We start from the raw sequence: 21,999 nt of genomic DNA on the forward strand, positions 1-21,999 counted from the left end.
AGTTGTTAAGTAGGTCATGGGAGGAGTGGTGCCCGTTCCCAAATATCACCAAGATCTATCCTGTTCTCTCTGTCCAGGTCACTAAAACTTTTGTCCAGCCTCTCATCATCTCCCAACTTGACTACTGCACCTCCTCTTCTGTGGTTTCCATAAGACCCACATCACATCCCTCAGGTCTATTCAGATAGCTGCTGTATAGCTGCTATTCTGCCTATCCTAACATTCTGACATGTCATCTCTCTCTTTCAGTTCCTTCTCTCCTCCTATGCATCATTTGCAAGCTTTCTACTCCTTACCTCCAGATCCTCTTCTTTTAAAGACTCTTCACAACTTGTCCTGCCCTATAATGTGTGTCTCCATTGTCCATTTGTTCACTTCTCCCACAAGAACCCTAACAGTTTTTTCTAAGCCACATCTTATGCTTAGAACACCTTCCTCAACTAGTCCATATGGCCATTATCCTTTCGTCCTTCAGAGTTCCTCCTCAAGACCTGCTTTTATTGTAATGCTGATCTACAACCAGCTGAGTAGTAATGGCTAAATAGATGGCCAGTGGGAACTTCTGGGATTTATTTTACTTGTACTTTATCTATTTTTAAAACAAGAACCTACCTGCATAAAACCATCCACTGAGTGCATATCTGGTCTATATAAATGCAGGGTCATTTTACTATTTCCCTTCTCCCCTTTCCACCACTCCTTCTGATTGTTTTGTTACACCCACTTGTGGCATCTTGTCTTAAGTGGATTCTAAGTTCTTTGGGGCAAGGTCTGCCTCTAATTTTGTACAGCTTCTAGCCCAATAGATGAGCTGGTCCTGATTAGTGTCTAAAGGTGCTGCCGTAGTATTAATCATCCTATTTCTCTGAAACATAGATCCTTTATGGGACACATTCACCGGTATGTTTTCTAAGGCCCATTTCTTGCCCTCATTCAATGTGGGGGATACTCAGTAACATCAGAGAGGAATTTGAAAAACAATTTAAAGTAGAGTATGACCCTTATGCTATATATACTGTTTACTTTTTTTAACCCATTTGATATACATATATATATTTTCAACGTAGAGCCAAATTCTTTTGTTGTGCACAGCATTGAAGGTTCCATGTGCATTTAACAGCAGAGTTTGGACATGTGCTTGGTTAAAACTTTCTAGCTATATGGGTAGTTAAGTTCTGGAATAGGTTTCCAAGGGAGTTTTTGGAATCTCAGTCATTGGAGGATTTTAAGAACAGGTTGGACAAACATCTATTGGGGATGGTCTAGACTCTAGGTTTACTTGGTCCTGTCTTAGCACAGGGGATGGACAAGAAGGGATCTCTTTTAGCCCTACATTTCTATAATTCTGTGATTAATCAGTTTGTAACTTATTGTAAATGCAAACTAACGACCCAAATTCAAGACCAGAAATAAATGGGAAGGCATGGAGCCTCCCGTTCCTGGTGCTCATAATATAAGAACCAGACACAACTGGTGTCTCTGCACTCAAGGGAATACAAGGATTGTACCTCTAGGAGCGCGTTTAACCTTAAGGGGGGCAGGGAGGAGGCAGGGCCATGACCCTACTCTCCCATGTACTAACAGAATCGGGGCAGGCTTTGCACTAGGCGAGTCAGAAGGAGTTGTACTTACTCTAACTGGCAATATATTGCCCTAATTGTCAAAACCTTGGAATTTTTCATGAAATGAAACCTTCCAAAAATATTATGTTATGACCTTCTCTAAATATTTAATTTCAATAAGGACAAAATATTTCAATAAAGTTGAAACTTTTGACTTTTGTATTATTATTATTATTATAAACTATATAATAAAGTTAAAATAACAAATTTAAACCCAAATGGTTTATTTCCCGTAGACAATTTTGGCAGAATGTTTTGATTTAGTCAAATCAGCATTTTCTGATGGAGAAACTTCCATCGGAAAATTTTGACCAGCTCAGCTACAGACAAACTGTTAATTAACTTGTTAGGGCTATTGGTCATATGTAATAATTGTCTGAAATAAGCATGCAAACATGCAGTTGTGCCGTTTCCTCATATGTAACTGTTGGCAAAATACTCTGCTGGCATAATTCCATTGACTTCAGTGGAGTAAATGCCAGCAGAGAATTTGGCCCACTGACTCAAATGACATTACTCAAGTTCCGATATAAACATTTAGGACTCAGTTCTGCAAGCCATACACACAGTGGATAGGGCTGAGTCCCACAAGCAGCCTCACTGATGTCACCGGAAGTAAGTTCTACTCAACAACTGTATCGGTTGCAGCATCAGGACTTCCTAAAGTCGGAAACTACGGCAGGGTTAACTAATCCCTATGCTAATTCTCTGAAGAGGTTTAGAACCCTTCTGTGTGACCATGATGTAGTGTAATATCCCATTCATTATAAACATTCAAAAGCACGATTTTCAAATCTTTCTTTCTTTCTTTTTCTTTAGCATTAACAGGATTTGAATTTGTGTTTCATTTCTCACTCCTATTTTCTCTGCTTGCTTTCAGACTTCCCCATTTGTTCCCTTTCACAAATGGCTCTTTGCACATGGAAAACATTTCGTATGTGGGATGAGTCGCCATGTTAAAAAGATTATCACACCATGGAGTCCATCGGCATTTAGCAACAACAGCTCTTATATTTTTGCTAAAACTGCCATTATCTATTGTAATCATTATTAGCTGCCTAATATTTATGACATCTGCTTCATCCAGAGATAAAATCAACTAGTTGAAAAATCCTCATCTTGTTAGCCATAGTAAAAAAAACCCTAACTGTTCTCTTGGTTGTGTATAATTGTATTTTCCAGTTCACTGAGCATGTGCACAGGAAAACAGCAACAACCCACAGCAGGGAGTGGTCAGCTGATCCCAGGCTTTTCAAGGATCTTGCCTGCAAGCCAGCTTTCAAAGAAGAGGAGTTGTGTCCTAAATAGCCCAAAGGATTTTCCCGACTCTCTTGGGTAATTTACACCAATCTTAAACGTGTATGTTTGTCTGAAGTCCCTTTTATCAGCGTGGTAATCCCATTACTGACAAATGAAGATGTAATCACAGTTTATTCAAATAGCTTGAAAGCTTTATCCCCTTTTGAGAGAGAGTAGAAAGTACAACTGGCTGCAACTGACTTCTTAAACTCCTACTGAGATGTTAGCATAGCAAAAATGATTTTTAAAAGGCCTGAAGATTTTGGAGGCAGAATAAAAATACATAATTTAAACTGGATCTTCTGGAAAGGATTCTCTTCTACTTAACACTGATTTTACACTGGCTTTGGTGGATTGATACCAGTCAAAGTGAGGGGTGAAATTGGGCTCTTTCTCTTTGGCCTTTGCTACGCTAGCCTTTTCCCCCTCTAAAAATGTCCCACCATAGCTGTCACCAATGCAGCTCCACCCCTAATAGCAACAGTGGGGATCCTAGTATAGCTAGGCCTCTGTCATCCACTGGCATTCTAATCACTACGTGACACAGCGGTTAAAATGCCAGTGGGCTACGTACTCCTCCCACCCAGGCTACCACCAACGGTAGCAAATTTTAGGGAGAAATGCTAGAATTGATACCTTGTTTGTTTGCAGGAACTTGTCAGATAACAATTACAGACTTCTTAATTTACAAAAAAAAGTGTATAGCACTTAAAATTTTAAACTTTTTTATTATTCCTTTTCAAAATATGGAACCTTATATATATTGCAATAGCTACTTTGCTGAGTGATCATGCTATGGCGTAATAGTCCCTGCTCATATTATAATGAAGTTTGGTCTCATCTATAAGAGCAAGACCAAACATTGCAACAAGATGGTGAGCAGATTATCATATTATAACAGGAACCGTCTACATGGTCATTTTATGGCAAAGATGGGACTCTAAAAATAAACACAGAGAAGTGAAGTGACTTGCCCAACATAAAGCAGGTCAGTGGGAAAGGCATGAATAATACCTAGGTTTCCTGAGTTTGACTCTAGTGCCCTATCCACTGGACCACACTGCCTTTTCCTATATGATCTATAACAAAAGGATTAAGGGTAGTGAAAATCCTGGAGATGGGTTTGGAAGGATGGAACTCTATGTTTCCCGCATAGAAAAAAAACGAAATTCTATCTGCTGGCAGGCAGACCATTTAAATAAATTATAATTTTGCTTACTCGTAGTTCCATATTGTATAGTGTGTAGATTTATTTGGAGTTTATGTTCTATATGATGCTGGCAAACCAGGTGCCAGCTCATGTCAAGGTTCCCCAAGCCTAACTTGAATACTGACAAATATGGACAAATACTGGTGCACCTGTGCATTAGTATTGTTAAAATAGGTATTGAAATTATTAAAATGTGCTTAGTGTTTACACTTTATTGAATGCTTGTAAGTGGCTGCATGCATGGAACTCACTTTTAACACCTGTATCCCATATTGTAAGGCAATATTTGAGTTAACTACTTATGCTAAATAATCTATTCCACCTTGCATTTTGCTGTGACGCTGGAAGTACCTTTCCCAGACCCGCAGAAGAGCTCTGTGTGTCTCAAAAGTTTGTCTCTCTCACCACCAGAAGTGAGTCCAATAAAAGATATTAACTCACCCGCCTTGTCTCCATAATTCTTGAACATTTAGGGATGGCAGTGCTACCGTGCAGCAAACCTCATACCACCAGGTCCTGGTTTGACCTCATCTGCCCCAACTTTCCTTCCAGGTGAGAGAGGGAAGTTTCCTGGAACCTCCAGCAGGAAGTTTCCTGGGACCCGCTCAACCTGGGGACTAAAACCAGGTGAGTCCCTGTCTGCTGCTAGGGAGGGATCGCACCTGGGCTGGGGGTTGGACTGAAGCACCGGGCTGATTGCACGGCACAGCGGAAAACACATCCTGGGGCTGGGCTGCTGAGCGGAGCTGGGCAGGGACCAGCCTGACTCAGCCGGAAAAAGGAGGCATTGTGGTTTGGCTTGAGAGAGGAGAGCAGACAATGGGAAGGGAATGTGGGGGGGGGGGGGGACCTTGGGGAAGGGGTCCAAGTGGGAGCTGGGGAGGGAGCATGGGCGGGGCCTCAGGAAGGGGCAGGGCGGGGCAGGGCAGGGACAGGGAGGGGGCTCTCACATTGAAGGTTTTTTGCCAAAGTGGCTCCTGCTTGAAAAATAGTGAAGATCACTAACTTAGATCATGTGTTCAAGCTCTTCTCTGCCACCAAGAGAGCTAGAAACTTTTTTTAATGAAAGCTGATATTCTCACCTAATCACAGATCTCCAAGAGCTGAGGTTTTAAGAAAAACACCAAGCAGTGCAAGAATCTCAGTAAAATCATGAGCATTCTCAGATGCCAGGAGAATCTCTAATAGCAGGTTAAGTCAGGGCTGCAGCTGTCTTGTAGCAGCAGAAAGTACGGTCCCATAGGTCCAATAGGGCACTACCTCAGTTTTGAGAGTAGCGGGTTCAATTCCTGCTCTGTCAGAGGTTTCCTCTGTGAACTTGGGCAAGTCAAATAGCTGCCCTCTGGCTCTGTTCCCCATCTGTGAAATGGGGATCAAAGTACTTTCCCTACCTTGCAGGGGTGTTGTGAGGATACATACCTTGAACATTGTGATGTGCATGGATGTGGGGTCCATGTAAGTACCTTGGATAGGTAGATGGCACAAATCACCTGCAATGGAGACCAGTATCTGGCTCCGTGTCTGTGCTGCTGGAGTACTAGTGCTTGATTATACCCTTGCTCACTTTGTTTTCAGGTTATAAATTAATACTTAATGACACCAATGTAAACGAGAGAAAATCACCCCCTATCATACAGGTCCAAAGCCTACTGACATCAATGGAAAGACTTCAGTGGGATTTCAGCGATTACACCCCTGTGCTACGTCTACACTGTGTCTGAGAGCAAGGTTTTCAGCCTGGATTCACAGACTCACGTGAGTGGGGCTTGTGCTAGCACTCTAAAAATATCTGTATAGCCAGAGCTAGAGCTAGAGCTAGAGCTCAGGTTATCAAGCCTGCTCAGGCTTCAGAGCTCAAGCTGCAATACCTACCTGGTTATTTTTAGAGCACTAGTGTGAATCCCGCTTCCAAGAGTCTGTGGACCTGGCCTAGGAGGCTCACTCTCAGATTCAGTGTAGACATGGCCCTGGTGTCCAAGAGGAGCCCAGTTTTGAAGGCCTCACTCCAACAAACCTCCTTTGTGTTCGGTGTGTTACCATGCACTGCTAAATTCTGTTCGCTCTTTTTTTTATGCAGCTTAGTGCTGCAGGAGGCTGATGTTGCACAGCTGGTAATGATGTAATGTACTGAAGCCCTGCAAAATTGTCAGAAATGTTATTAAAGATTTGTCTTGCTTTGCATTTGAATCTTCCATAATATGTCTACACTTTCTTTTTTTAAATCCAATTTTTCTTTTCTCCTGCTGCTTGTTACAGCTCTGCTTCTTGTTTCAGTCCCCAAATTCAAATAATATTGGAAAGAAACTCCCTGTTGAAAAAGAGAATTTCAATATATCCTATTTACTGTCACGGCAGGAAGAGTGGCACTAAGCCAAAACATAGTCTGACATGATGCACCAGCAGAATAGACCTGGATGGTGTTTTTTGTATTTAATTGGAAACATCCAGCACACAAAGGTGAGTCATCTGTATATAAAGATTCATTCTTTCAAGTGCAACTGCAGTAAATTTTATTTAGTGAGTCACAAAAGACACCTTACCAGATCATTTGCAACAAGTTGTCAAATGGATGACCAGCAAGCAGCATCCTGGTGGAAGGAAATCAATTTTCTCACAGGTCAACTTTATGATGGGTGAAATTCACATCTTCACCACAAAGGGCAAGATCCATATTTGGTCTAAGGGCTAGTTTACACTCAAACCTACAGCGGCACAGCTGTGCTGCAATAAGAGCACTTGTGTAGCCACGTTATGTCGATGGGAGATAGTTCTCTTCTCTACATAATAAAACCACCTAAACAAGCGGTGTAGCTATGTTAGCGGGAGAGTGCCTCCCGCCGACATAGTGCTGTCCACACAAGTGCTTATGCCGGCAACATTCATGTTGCGCAGGGGGGTGGGTTTTTTCACACCTTTGAGCGACAAAAGTTTTGCTGGCATAAGTGGTAGTGTAGACCAGGCCTAAATCAGCACAGTTCCATTGTGTTTGATAACAGCTGAAGACTTGGCCCCAAAAGCCTCTAACCCAGTTTTATGCCAGATACAAAACAGCTGTTGAAATGCATCCTGAACTGAACTCAGGCAGTGAGTTGCATTGCAGCCCCTCTATGGGCACTTTTGGGTCGGAATAGTGGTTGCTGTCTCTCAGTACCGTCTGTGTGAAGGGTGCTTAGTCATGAACTCTATGACCTTCTCCCACCTTGCCCTCAGCAGCACCCTCAAAGCCCTTTGCTGGGTTAAGGCCCACCTACGCAGCTGGTCCAACTGCACTCCTCTCTCATGGTGCTCGGGTGATGTGGAGAGCTCTATTAGTGGGTATTACAATTTACACCCTCACTGGTGCAGCCTATGGCACTGTGAAGGCAAGCCCCCATTGATAATCAGTGTTATGTCTATGCAACCCATGGCAACAAGCCTCCCAGCCTGGGTTGGCAAGCTCAGGTGCATGCTACCACGCTAAAAATATCCGTGTAGATGTTGCGGCTCTGACTGGAGCTCGGGCTCTGAAGCCTAGGGAAGGGGGTTGATTCAGAGGCTGAGCTCCAGCCTGAGATGGAACTTCAAAGCACTGCCTACACAGCTATTTTAGCATGGTAGTGTAAGCCCAAGTCTGTCAACCCAGGTAGGAAGGCTCGCTGCCACAGACTGTAGATGTTCTCATACTGCTGGAACTAGGGCACCCCTTGGCTTGAAGTGATTTCCATTTGTGACAGGGGCTACCGGAGGGTGGTAGAAGGGCGCTACGTTAGCCCGAGAATGATCAAGGCCCTGTTCCCCTAGCAGCTGCGCAAGGCTCCCTCCAGGCTAATCAGGGTTAGCTGAGGCCAGAGCCAGCTGGGACCAATTAGGGTCAGCTGAGACCAGAGCCAGCTGAGACCCATTAAGCACTGCCTGGGAGCAGATATGAGCTCCCTGCCAGCCAGGCAAGGTGCTCTTGGAGTTTGGAGAAGGAGAAGGAGAAGGAGAAGGAGAAGGAGAAGGAGAAGGAGAAGGAGAAGGAGAAGGAGAAGGAGAAGGAGAAGGAGAAGGAGAAGGAGAAGGAGAAGGAGAGAGTAAGAGTGAGTTGCAGAAGCCCGAGGAAAGCAGGGGGGCTTCCCCGGTGGAGTGGCCACTTGGCCCTGACGGGGTCCAGGGTAGGGAAGCAGCCCAGAGAAAAGACTTACGCATTTCCTTAGAGCAGCAGCCAGCCACTGCTGTCAGCCAGGGTCTCTGGGCTGGTGTCCGAAGGAGAAGGCGGGCTTGGACACCCCCTACCCCAAACCTTAGAACCCAAGGTCCCAAGGGCACTACTCGGCCTGCGAAGGCCTGAGGGATAGACTGGTCCGAAGAGAGATGGCCGCCATCTTGAGACTGGTGGGAGTCCCGGGTGGCCATTTTGTGCCTACCACAGTGAAAAAGCCCTCGGCCCACGGGAGCACGAAGGCCACCCCATCACACATTATATACAGAGTTTTCAGTTTGGTTCATTGGCTCTCAGCAATTCCACTATAAAAATTGTTCCAGCACCACTGCATGTACTCATTATTATTAGAGTGGATGGAAAAATTTCCCGCAAAACTTTTTTCCTTCAGAAAAAGCATTTTCAACAAAATGAAAATTTTCATGAACATTTTTGGTTTACTCATTTATTTTTCATGTTTTCATGAATGTTATGAAAAAAACTTTCAAAATGTTTTGAAATTCATTTCATTGGAGGAAATAATCCTTCCTCTTTTATTAAAAAAATATTCCACTGGAAAAAGGAGAGGGAAGTGAAAGTAAGTGGGTTTTTTCTCCTCTCGGTTGGGAAACAAATTTTACCACAAAATGTAAAATTTTTCATTTTGAATTTTTAGTTGAAAAATTTCATGATAAACTTTTGAACAAATCTTTAAAATTTTAATTCAAACTTTTCCACAAAATATACTTATGGAAGTGGGTCAAAAAATTGGATGGACCCATTTTCCATTGTAAACTACAGTTCTGTGACAATTGAAACGTTTCCTCAAATCCTGTCGATTTTACTGAAATTTTGATTTAGAAAAAAAAGAGAAAAACATTCCAAACAAGGACATTTTCAGAATGAAACATTTCAATATTTTTGCTTTGAAACAACTTTTAATTTAACTTTTTAAAATTTGCATTAGATATTAGATATCATAATGTACCTTATAAAGTCAAAATCCAATCAAAATTTCAGTTTTGTTGAAATTAAACATTTTGATTGATCCAGTTTTTCCCCCAGAAATTTCTTTCACATAGAATTTCTAAATTTTCAGATTTTGTTCTGAATGGGAACAAAAACCAATTTCAAAATCTCAAAATACTTAGTAAAACAGACTTTCCATCCTCCCCACAGCTCTAAAACTAAAACTTACCTCTTCTCAGTTCAGTGCAATTATTATGGCTAGTGGCCAAGAGAGGTTAGAATTCCTCGATGGAAAAGCTGGTTAGCACAGGAAAGCTGTAGGAATGCTGCCATTGTCTCCATTTATGCTCAATCAGCTGATCACAATCTCTGAGAGGGAGGCTAACTATCTTTGACTGTCTGGCCAAGTTTGCTGATCAGTTATATTGCTCTGTATATGTTTATGATACTGTTTTATGTGCACTCAGTAACTACAGTGATGTGCACCATATAAATCCATGAAATGGTAACCTTGTCTTGAGTATTCAGAAACACACTGGCTTCAAGTTTGTGAGACAGTGTGCTCTAGTTGTTCACACTAAATTTAGAACCAATGTTAATCAGGTTTTGCAAGATCAGGTTTATTGTTTCCTCTATGAATTGCATTATTATATGTTACAGAATAAGAAACAGAAAATGTTCTAATTATTAACTATGATGCCAAGTTCCTTATAACTTATTGTTTTTCAATCTTTACTAGAGGAATTGAGAATATTCTGCATAGTTAGTAAATTCTTCATGGTTATCGAGGGCTGAATCTGCCAAGGTGCTGAGCGCTCTGGCCATGATCCAGCAACACACTTAAGCACATGCTTAAATGTAAATATGTGTGTAGTCACATTGATATCAATCATATATTTAAGTGCCTGTCTAGCTCAAAGCCAGAATGCTCAGCACCTTACAGGATTAAGCCTCAAATCTGCAAAGCAGAGGAGAATTTAATTAAAAATTACTCACTCTTACTGTAAAATATGCAGCCTTTGTTTTAATGGTCCTCAAGAGATTTCCACTGTTGGCTTGGGCATATTTTAAAATGTTGTCTCTAAAAATGAGTCCTCACTTTTTCTTTTCCTTTTCCTTTCTAAGCAACAGAATAAACCAATTTATAGAAATATAAAGCTAATGATAAAGCTGTCATTCACAAAAGTTGTCTCTATGGACAGAAAACGGGCAAACTTTTTGATGGCTCCAGTGAATCTGTAACCCACAAAGAGTGTGGGATCAGCTGCTGACAGTCTGACATTCCTGAGTCAAATGGGTAAACTATACATCCAGTATTTGCTTCCTGTTTCTTTCAAGAGGGTACGTGTGCCTGCAGCCATACCATCTTAGGCTGCGATCTCATCAAATCGGATAGGCTATGCAGGGCTGGGTTTGTTCAGTAGTATAAGGATGGGGGATGAGTAAGGTAACAAACGGCTGCAGGAAAAGATTTTTGATAATGAATTAGGTGGTACTTTTCCTTCCACTGAATCAGTGCTACTGAATAGCCATGTTCCTAACCACTTCTAGAAATAAGATTCCATGGTAATAAGATTCCCAGCCCTGGATGGGATGATTTAGCTGAGGTTTGTTCTGCTTTGAGCAGGGGGGTTGGACTAGATGACCTCCTGAGGTCCCTTCCAACTCTAATCTCCTATGATTCTATGGTACTTCTTGAGGGAATATGAATGCCTGTCTATTCCAGTGTCCTAACTATATTCCATCTTGGGCAACTGCCTTCTGCCTGCCTGGTGTAAATGCTGCTGGGTAAGGTATTTTACTTCACTTCCTGCTCCTAAAATTAGCCCTCTTATAGTGGTTGCAATTAGTAGGTGGGCAAAGTGGAGTCATCCCTATAGATGTGATGTGTGTAATTCTTTATTTTAGGCCTGATTTTGATACGTTTTTAGTTGACTAGCCCTAACTTTATTTCACAAGTAGTCCCATTGAAATCATCAATGGTCCCATTTGTGGAGCAAGATACTCATCAACATATAACTTTATTATTATTATTATTTAGACTGAGATGGGATGAGAACCAAGGAATCCACCTTTCCATTGTAAATGCTGTGGAATTATGGCATGATATGATGACATTTTACCTTTTCCAAATGAAAAGACCATTTTATATGGATTATAGTGCAGCAACAAATCTGGGACTTTTCCTGATTTCATAATGCAAAAGAATGATTAGATACAGTGACAAACGTTTATACTAAGGCAAAGCGTAAGAGGAACCTTACTCTTTTGTTAAATTGTGAAGAAAAAATAAGTACTAAATTCATCAGGTCTCTGGAGCCAAGACCAGAAGTGACCAGAAATCAGTGAGACATAGAAAAGTGTCCTGTCGCCTGCCCAACTTCTGACTGAGTCTAACCTGGAACGTGGCTGCCTGCAGCAGCAAACTGACCTAAATAGTTTATTGTGGCACAGGTTGAAAAGTATGGAAAGGGTTATCAATATTTACTGTAAACATCACCATTCTTCTGAGTCTTCCAGATTTTGTGGGCTCTCCATAGAGTGGATTTGATAACCTCAGCATTCCTCACACTACAGAACACCGTATAGCGAAATAACTCGTAGTATTTTTAGGGCCCTGTTAATCACTAAGGCACGATGCAATCATCAACGAGTTGAAAACCAAGAGAGTTCTATCAAAACAAAACTGCTATGAAGACTAGCTTAAAATATTACTGGGGAATTGAGAAGTGTAGTTAGAGGATGATTGTTAAAGAAAAATGGCACCTTTTGGGCAAGAACACAGCTGCACCCAAGATGGCCATGCAGGGACATATGTGGGAATAATATTCTACTGCTCAGGCTGCCGAGCCTTGTCTCCAGGCATAGGATGGGTTTTATTCTATGTCTGTACAGAACCTAGCACAATGATGTCTAAGTCCACAGCTGGAGTCCTATGTGCTACAGAACTACAAATACTAAACAACAACAATAATTACAGGTTCTGTAGCTGCTATTCCCTTCTGCAATGGACAGGAAAGGCTGAGAAGTGGGTAGAGCATTGACTCTGCCAGACCCCCAAAGAACGGACCCACAGAGCTGAGCTGGCAGTAGTGGGGAGTATGCTACACCTGTTAAGGGACTGTAGATAACTATTCCCCCACTGGAGCAAGGGGAGGAATTTCTCTTCCACAGACCTCATCTCAATTTAGACAGCCAAGTCAAGGATACTTGACATGAAAATGGGGTTCATGCTTTGAGTATGGATATCAGAGTACCCAAAAATCTGACTCTTCTGTCTACCCGCTTGATTCTTCACCCCCATATTCATCAGAGTAGGTCATGTGAGTCATCTAATTAAAATCAATAGAACAATTTGCATGATAAAGACTAATCACTTGATTAAGTGTGACTGAATTAGGCTCTACAATTCCTACTGTTGACTCAGATTAGTCAGTTGGTAGAAATCAACTTTCTCACAGGTCCATCTAGATTAATGTGTTCACTAAAGACTTGTCAAACTCCCAATATTATTTTTTTCTTTTTTATTTCATAAAAAGAAACATAATCTCCTCGGGAAAGGGGAATGAGCATGAAAAGGAGCAAAGCTAATTTTTATCTTCAGTGCTAAAGAACTGCTTCAGGTCTCCAATAATTTATTTCAGAAACTTGAAAGGTAATAATGGGGTTTCAGATTTTGCATTTGCTGCAAACAATGGACTGCATTCTTTGCTCACTTGCATTGGTGTAAATCTGGAGTAATTCCATTGAAGTCAGTGGAGTTACACTATTGTAAAATTGATGAAAGATCATGATGTGGCCCAATGAGTCTATAGCATTAGTCAGCTGGAAGGATCTTTTCCCTAACCACTTAATTTCTAGGAAACAGCATAATGTGACATTACAAGGATCCTATTTAGAGACACACACTGAGCAGATCAAAGCAATAACTACTGGAAATGCTTTCTGAAGGTATGTGTAACTATAAAACGTTTTGAGTGGCTGCCAGTATTTTGTAATCAGTGTTGTAAAGTTTTGTGATACTCTTGATGTCTGCAGATGTTATGTGGCCCGTGGCAGAAAGCTGATGTTCTAAATTACCAATTATATACCTAATGGAACCTTGAGAACAAACTCCCACTTTCTATTGGTCACTGAAACAATCTTTAAATGCTAGGAAGGGACCAGTACCGTAACCATAACTCTGTCACCATAGCAATGTGCAGTTCAGGGTTTAGCTTTTCAACACTTGAAAAGATAATTGCTCTTTTTTTTTCCTTTTATATTTTTCAATTCCTGGTTTATAACAGCAATAATAACCTCCTGAGTTGGGCATTTCCTGGCAATTATTGACTAACTGTATTAAGAATCCTTGGCTTTACCTCAAGCCCTCAAATCCTCCAGCCGGTCGTTAACTGCCAGGAAATGCCCTTCCCAATAGTCATTATTGCTTAATTATGGAAACCTGGATTAGAAATGTAATTACCTAGGTCTAACCTTCTGTGATTTTTCCCCCCCCTACCATCTCACAGTATCTGCTATCATTATCTGCTGAACTGTCTGAAGGCTAACTTGATCTGAAATAATGGCAGTGCTGGCAATGATACTTTCTTGTTCAGCTTTTATGAAACAATTATCTTCTGATTCACTTTCAGTTACTGGCTTTCTGCTATTTGCCATCAGATTTTAGCTATGTCTCCCTTTCAGTGTATGCATCTAATTAAAATGGCACTTCCAAAGCTCTAGCTGCTATTGACCATGTTTGAATAAGAAGTATGGTCCTGATCCCGCAATCAGATGCACACAGGCAGACCACAGAAATCAGTGATGCTGTGGACAGGCCAAAGAGCCTGCCTTCATGGATCTAACTGCCTATATAAATAACACCTAATATAGCACCCTAAGGAAAGTGCAGGATAAAGATGAATCCCTTCCCCCAACACAACACTTTATAGATTTATATTCATGAAATTTTAAGACCAGAAGGGACCATGAAGATCATCTAGTTTGACCTTCTGTATAACACAGGCCAGAGAACTTCATCCATTTACTCCTGTATTGAGCCCTAAAATGCTTTAATCAAACAAGTTATCTTCCAGAAAGACATTTGCTTTATCTTACAGCTTCTTCTACGCTCATGTTAGTTGTTTTCTACTCATTTAGCATGCTATACTAGCTTCCTCCCATTTACTAATGAGTAACTTACACCATGATTTCTGTCCTCTCTGAATTTGGCCCCTGAAAACTTAGCTTGAGTAAAAAGCTCAGTCCCTAGTCAGGTCCCTATTTATGGATCACATAAAAGCCAAAGCCCAAGAATTATATTATTTGTATCCTTGGAAGAACTCCCACTAACTCATTAATTGCTGTTACTGACTCTTGTGCAGCCTGTATGGCACCATTTAATAATGACTTAGTGTCTCGGACACTCTATATAACCATAACTACTTACATACTTCATAAAATGCCTCAGTGTTAATTGTTTTAATGTACAAAGGGTATATAATTTGGATCAAAGGGCACTTTCTGTGAAGTCTTAATTATGTATTCCAGCACTTGTACAAAATATTAGTTCTTGACATATAGGCCATGTTCTTATAAACAGAAGAACCACAATAATGTGGACATGAAATTTAATTATTATATTACTGAATCATCTCTTTAATTTGAAGGCCTTTTAAAAAGCACAGTATGCCTGACTGCAGCCTCCGCCAATTCCTTCCAGAAGTGTTAGTGTGTTATGACAATACAAGGCAAAAGCACAAATATCTTTTGAAAGCTCTTTAATTGTAACCATTCCATTGATGTCTGTTGCGCATTAAAAAAGAAGTTCTAAAAGAACAAAGCTGAATATTATAAAACATTTTTTAAAACCCTCAGTTTTCTCCTTTTATATACTAAAGTAATACCTTTATATCAAAATAGCTGTAAAATCCACTGAGCTTACAGTAAATGAGTAAGTAGTGTCTATATTTCTATTATTTCTATACAATAATTAAGCTGCCATACTGTAATGCTGACTCTAGAATAATGTAATATGCTTAATTATGGCTTAGCTGTTTACAAAATGTATCGACTTACAGTAACAAAAGATATATAAGATTCTTTTAGAAAAGAATAAACCCAGCAGGCCAGATTCTGGCCAGATTTAGAGCCTATAGAGGAGGACTCTCCACTAGCACAAATCTGGTGGAGGTGTTCCTGCTCCATCTGATTTACACCCTCCCCCCCTCCAAATAACCCCAGTATAGGGGCAATGCTGGATTAGGGTGTGTGGGAGTATGATTGTGTGGAGCTTCACACCACTGACCCTCTGCTGATATAAGGCCCATTGGTATGTCTGAACTGCTTCAGGGATAGAAAGCTATAAGCTGTTCACCAAAAGCCCCCACTTCTCCTGCACCAAGCAGAGCTCAGATACGGGGAAGAACTGAACCCACCTTTGCTTCTTTTCTAATGGTTTCTCTTTTAGGATTGAATGCAATGAAAATGGTGCTCACGTTCCACATCACGTATGTTGCATACAACCAGCCCAGATTCACTTCTGTAGTATGACAGGCGCACAGGGCCAGATGCTGTGTTCCGGTCCAGCTACGCTTAATGCAGGAATAGGAGGGCAGAGCGAAGGTGGCTTTAAACTGCCAGCTGAGCATAGCTGGAGTGTAGCAGCAATGCAGCCGTCATGACCTCCCCCACCTGACCACACCCCCAGCACAACTAGGGCTGAAATGGGTAGATGGTAATGTCAATGGGCAACCCAACCACTTCTGTGCCATCCAGGGAACCCCCTTATGTGGAGGCATTCTTGGCATGAGAGATCTGCTTGCTTTATGATCCTTTTATGCCACCGGAATGGTACAGAGGGTCTATAATGCATCACAGAATTGGCCTCATAGAGTTTATATAGAATCTGTCACTCAAAGGGGATATTCACACTGGCATGAGAGTGTATATACATGTTCTTTCCTCCCCCTCCCCAGTCAATTTACTATTCTGTATATCTGTGGATATTTGGGCATTATTAATGAATGAATATATTTATAATTAAATAAAAGCTTTTCCCTTATCTTGAGGCTGCAGGGGAGTCATAATTCCACATGTAAGACACTATAGTTAATCCTCAGATGATGTGGATCTGTAACAATTTACACCAGTTGGTGACCTACCCCAAATAACATTGCAGTCTTAGCCCAGGGGTTAATATAAATAATATAAATAATGAATGAAAGTTAAAGGATCATGTATTTAGATGCGGTGTTGTGTATTGTGCAATTTAATATTTTGCTATTGTCAGTATAAGAATACAGCCTAATAATTCCTTTAAATTTATATTTATAGCTATATAAGGTATTAAAGACTACATTCAATTGTTATTAAATTGTACTGTGTTTTTGGAAGGTCCAAATACATTATTTCAGTGGCCAAAAATCTTCAGTAAAGCAGAAGGCACTTAATACCAGCCTTGCATTAACAGGTGGTGCATTTTTCATTGTCATGCATATTAGATTAGATGGACAAATCCCATTAATAATGGGACTTGCTATCTGGTTGGCCACATAAGAATTCAGGATGACTAGAATTTTCATTAGAGTTTTCAGTTTTCATAACACATAGTAACTATAGCAAGCTATGAATTCTTTCTAGGTCAGGTACCTCTGGTGTGTCAAAATTGAGAATATGGTTTATTTCAACATGTGCTCTCCCAGGACTAGTTTTATGCTCATCATAGGCCAAAGAGTTTTGCATTAGTAAGAACTGCAGGATTCGGCTCCAGGTAGCAAATATACTCATCTCAGAATCCAGTGCAGTATGTCTCTCCTCCTGTCAAACTCAGAGATGAATCTAATCCTTAAACAGATGTAATTTACATCGTCTTCTCTGAATCTGTGCTGATGAAACATGCGAGCATTAGAAGATTCTTAGGACTTGTCTCTACGCTGAAGAAGTGCTAGGATAATATATATTGGTTTAGTTAAACTGACACAACTCCAGCTGAGTGCATTCACACTGTTGTGCTTGAGTCTGCACAGCAACACTCTGCATTCGTTTCAGTGCTGTGTGGGTGGGTATCCCTGAGCCCCTTGCACTGCCTGTAAGATCACTGCATTCCGGCAAATTTCATGCTGTATTATGGGAATTGGGGGAGCAGGGCTCAAAAGCCAATCATCCCCCTGCTGTATCTCAGAGTTCATCTTATGCCTACACCATTGCCAGACTGCTCTCGCCAGTATGGGTGCACCCCAGAGAAACACTGTGCTTCTGTCCACTATTATCACAGAAAAGCAGATCTTGTTATGCTGGAGAGGCCATTGGACTGTGCCTGAGGTGCTGATGAGAAGACTTTCCACAGCTGGAGGAAGATGGGACAGGAGAACATACTTTGATATTGCTTAGGTACTCCTGTTTGATCTCTTCTTGGAGAAGCTGCTCTTGGTGGAGTGACACTTTTGGGGTTATCAACAAGCACTAAATGGTAGAAAGGAGATTGTTTTGAAGACCTAAGATGGCTAGTGGTGGCTCCAGAACTTCAGGAGGTGAAGTCCACACTCCTAATTCTGTGTGCCAAACTAGCCCCAACCCTGCAGTATCAGAACACCAGAATGAGAGCTGCTCTTCATGAGGAGAAGAGAATGTCAATCACAACATGGAAGCCTGCCATCTCACTTTGTTACTGGGGTTAGTGGAGAACCAATTTGGTGTGGGGAAATGCACAATGAGGGCAGTTGTTATGGAAATCAGCAAGGCAATTCAGCATCTCCTGTTGCGGATCCTGTCCAAGTAGTTGGGGTTTCCCAATTGTAGGGGTGCTATTGACAGGACACATGTACCAATTTTGCGCCTGCCTCACCTTGCTCCAAGGAAGGGCTACTTCTCAATGGTTCTGCAGACTTTGGTGGCTCAGAAGCGCTGATTTACAGACATTAACATTGGATGGTCCATGATGTGAGAATAGCTTTAAATTCTGGTCTATCTGAAAAATTGCAGTGAAGAACTTCTTTTCCCAAAATTTCCAATGGGCATTAAGGGAGCTGCTTTCTCAATTGTTGTGGGTAATCTAGCCTACTCTTTGCTTCACTTGTGTATAAGACATATGCTGATTACAGAGGAAAATGTGGGGTGTGTGTGTGTACACCCATTTTACCGTTTTCAAATTATTGGAATTTCAATAACATTTTCACAGATCGAAAAATTTTGAACAGTTCGATAGCTGGTCAAAAGTGGGAGGATTTCTAACACATTGTTTTACCGATTTTTTTCATCAAAATTTGATTTTTTTAAAATGAAAATCCAAAGAAGTTTGACCAGTTCTAATTCTTGGCAAAAAAAGATAGTAAAACAGTGGACTTCATAGTTTAAGGTCCATGTAGTTGTCACATCAAAGTTGCATGATTCTAGCATGATATTGACCTTCTGTATATCTGAAAGAAAAGAGAGTTCCCTAGTTTTTGCACAAACCTTTCTAGATGAAGGATTGATGTAAATGAGTTAGACACAGAATGAATATTGAATTGCATGGGACCTATCCATAGGCAAAATAGATCAAAAGGGAAAGGGTGTAAGCAGGGTTATATAAATTGAAAGACATACAATGAAAGATACAAATAATGAAATGAATGGTGAAGGGAGAGGAATGATCCTACTGATTAAACTGATACGAGTCAAGCAGTGCTGCTGAGTCTTTGATGAGCGTGTCAGAGGTCACCTCTATACAATCACTAAAGTTCCCAGGACATGCAACCTTCCCGACCTACTCACAAGATTAGACAGGAGCTCTGAGACTTCATCAGCAAACAATAATATACCAGATGTTGATAACTGATAGACTTCTAAGCAAATGCTGTAAAAAGGGATTGGGAATAGGGAGTTTGTCAAAAAGAGAAACTGGGTGGGTGGGAAGAAAAGAAAAATTAAAATGGCTACTTCACTTGTCATGCCCATTCTGCAGCAATGGTATATGAGAGAAACTCAGAACAGGCATTACTCAGGTACAGTTTCAGATATTAATCAAATAGATAGTCTATAATCATGCTGATTATCTAGTCTTCCAGCTTGTCTTGCTGAACAGAGACTTGGAGCTTGATTATTTACTGAAGAAATGCTGCAGTCTTAAGAGTTTATTAACACAACTCATTATTTTAAAAATTACATGTAAATATAGAAATAATATATCTGAATATAGAATCAGATTCACATTAGATGGATTTGTATCTTTTTACCACATCCATTGATTTCTTAGCTTGCAAGCTTCTCAGGTCAGGGATCATGTCTTCTTGTGTGTTTCTACAGCACCTGTCATGAATTTTAGTACCGATTGGGCGACTAGGCAATGCTGCAACAATCAATACTAATGATCTAAAAATACAGGTCTGGTCGGAAAAATGACCATTCTTACTTGTGTTTTAAGAGTGGCTTCCTTTTCTGACATATTGGGATGGTTTTTGTTGTTTTTTGGGGGGTGGGTGGGGTGGAAGATAACTCCTTTGATCCTTACAGAGCCCACATAGTAGAGAGAGAGAGATTCCTTTTTGCTTCATGCAACACCAGCAGAACTGTTAACTGAGTTCCAGTGACAGACTCTCTCTCACTGGTAATAATGCATAAGCCGGAAAGAACCCCACTTGACTTTCAGATCCTAGGTTGGGTTTGTGGATCTGGAAAACACCCCTCTTTATCTGTAAACTGAGCAAATTTGATGCCAAATCTGTTGAGAGAAAATAAAGATGGAACTCAGTGATACCTTTTTTACTGGGTCACTTTCCAGTGTAGAAGACACACTTTGAAAGGGAGAACTGATAAGTGTAATGAGTGAAATGAAATGCCATAGAAGAGGTAGCGAGGTTCCCCACCCTTTACCCCTCTATCTACTTCCCCAGCTAAAATAATTGTCCAAAAGCCCATATGGTTTATTTAAACAAATTTACTAAGAGACATGACTGACTGCTTTAAGCTGAACACTCACAGTAACAATTACCTGTGATCTTAATGTCCATGAGCCTCAATAAACAGCCTATGGATTTATGTTAGTGAGAACCAACCTATTAGTTTTAGCCATAAATCTCATGTGCCTTGTGTGCAAAGTGAATTTTAATAAAAATCATATAAGGAGCCAGACTTGCTAGGCTGGGTTTCACATGGCTGCCAACATTTGAAAGCAATTAATAAGGACCTTTTGGGGGTGGGTAAATAAAGCCATGTCTTTAGCTCCTGTTGAAATATACTGGACTCAATGAACTTGTCTGAAGGACAGAATGAAAAGGATTTTTCTTTAAATGAATAAAAAATGTGGACTGTCACTTCTAAATAAGGACAGATGGTACACAGGGGTCATTCCTCTGAGTTTATAACGTACTCTCATCTTCTCCTATACTACCTGCCACCATATAAACATCATAAGCGCCATAAAAATTAATTGGTAAAATAAAATGAAATAACTATACATCTGCACCCATCAGGCCCTGTACTGAAAACAGATTCTGTTAATCAAGAATAGAAGTGGAGACTATTAGAATAAGCAGTCTGTGTGTTCATTTTCAAAGCTCTTACTTTCCACATTCGTTGTGCCTCCCACATCTTATATGGTGCAGCTTCATTACTGAGTCAGAATTAAAAGGTCAAGCAAATAATTACTGTTAATTTTTATAATGATATTCACAATATTTTGATAAACCAAACAGCTCAGCTCTTTTGCCATTTGTGTTAAAAGGTTAAAGGGGCATATACTGAGTGCCAATCGCTTTGTGCTGTCTCAGCAGTGCAAATCAGTTGAAAAACTACCCTAAAGGGGAAGTCAGGGATTTCCCCTGACATACAGGGTGTGTTTCAGGGACAGGGTGTATTGTGCTCCACTGGTCTCTATAGGACCAATTGAATTAGTGCAGTTTAGCAAAGCCCTTAAGCTGCTCTAAATTATATCAGGGGTTTTGGCCCCCGGTTGGCAAAGGATTGGGGAGTGGAGCGGAGTTTTAGAACCACCTTTTCTACCCACTCAGCTGTACCAAGTATAAACTCAATGCAGCTGTGGGGTTGGTCCCTTTGAGTAACTGTTGTCATGGTCAATTCAGCTTTCAGTAACTACATAGGCCTGTCCTGCATCTGTATGTATAGATCAGGTTACTAGAACGAGGTAGCTACATTCTAATTAATCACTTTTCACTGGGAAGTTGGCCTCACTTTTGTATATCCTTTGAGCTGTTGAAGTGTGAATTGTGCCAGTTCCTATACACACTGCATGCTACTCCAGTGCATTTCATTTAAAGCCCAGAGTGGGATGCTAGTTTTCAAAATAATATTTTACTTGCAGCAGGGATCAGTCCCTTCACTCTCCATTCTCATTCAAGTCCAAAGGGAACACTATGCCTCTTTTATGGCAGTTTTCTATAGGGTGACCAGATAGCAAGTTTGAAAAATCAGGATGGGGGTGGGGGATAATAGGTGCATATATAAGACAAAGTCCTGAAGATTGGGACTGTACCTATAAAATTGGGACATCTGGTTACCTTGGTTTTTATAGGCACTGAAGGTGTGGATTCTATTATCGTATACCATGCATGTATGCCTCTTAAACTAAAATCACCCAGAGCTGGATAAATGGTTTTGTGGAAAAAAATATGACCCATTCCAAACTGGCTGGATTTGAGTGAGCTGAACCAAATTTATAAATGCAGATCAAAGTTCAGCTGACTTGGCAGTGTGACCTGGAAGAGCTGGTGGATACCTGAGGCATGGTTACGTGTGGAAGTGTCTCATCCAGATGGGCAATC

General features: G+C 40.8%; 1 long non-coding RNA gene across 1 annotated transcript in view; it reads left to right on the forward strand.

Moving 5' to 3' along the window:
* LOC137158592 (uncharacterized) overlaps nt 1-5,822 on the forward strand; it is a 61,426-nt gene extending 55,604 nt beyond the window's left edge. The window contains exons 2-3 of the long non-coding RNA XR_010921453.1: nt 4,684-4,758; nt 5,769-5,822. This is a non-coding gene — a long non-coding RNA (uncharacterized lncRNA). The remainder of the gene's footprint in view (nt 1-4,683; nt 4,759-5,768) is intronic.
* The last annotated feature ends 16,177 nt before the right edge of the window (nt 5,823-21,999 follow it).

The sequence above is a fragment of the Emydura macquarii genome, unplaced genomic scaffold, assembly GCF_026122565.2.
Source record: "Emydura macquarii macquarii isolate MOO-44397 ecotype Brisbane River unplaced genomic scaffold, CSIRO-AGI_Emac_v2 contig_1768, whole genome shotgun sequence".
In the NCBI taxonomy this organism is placed as follows: domain Eukaryota; kingdom Metazoa; phylum Chordata; order Testudines; family Chelidae; genus Emydura; species Emydura macquarii.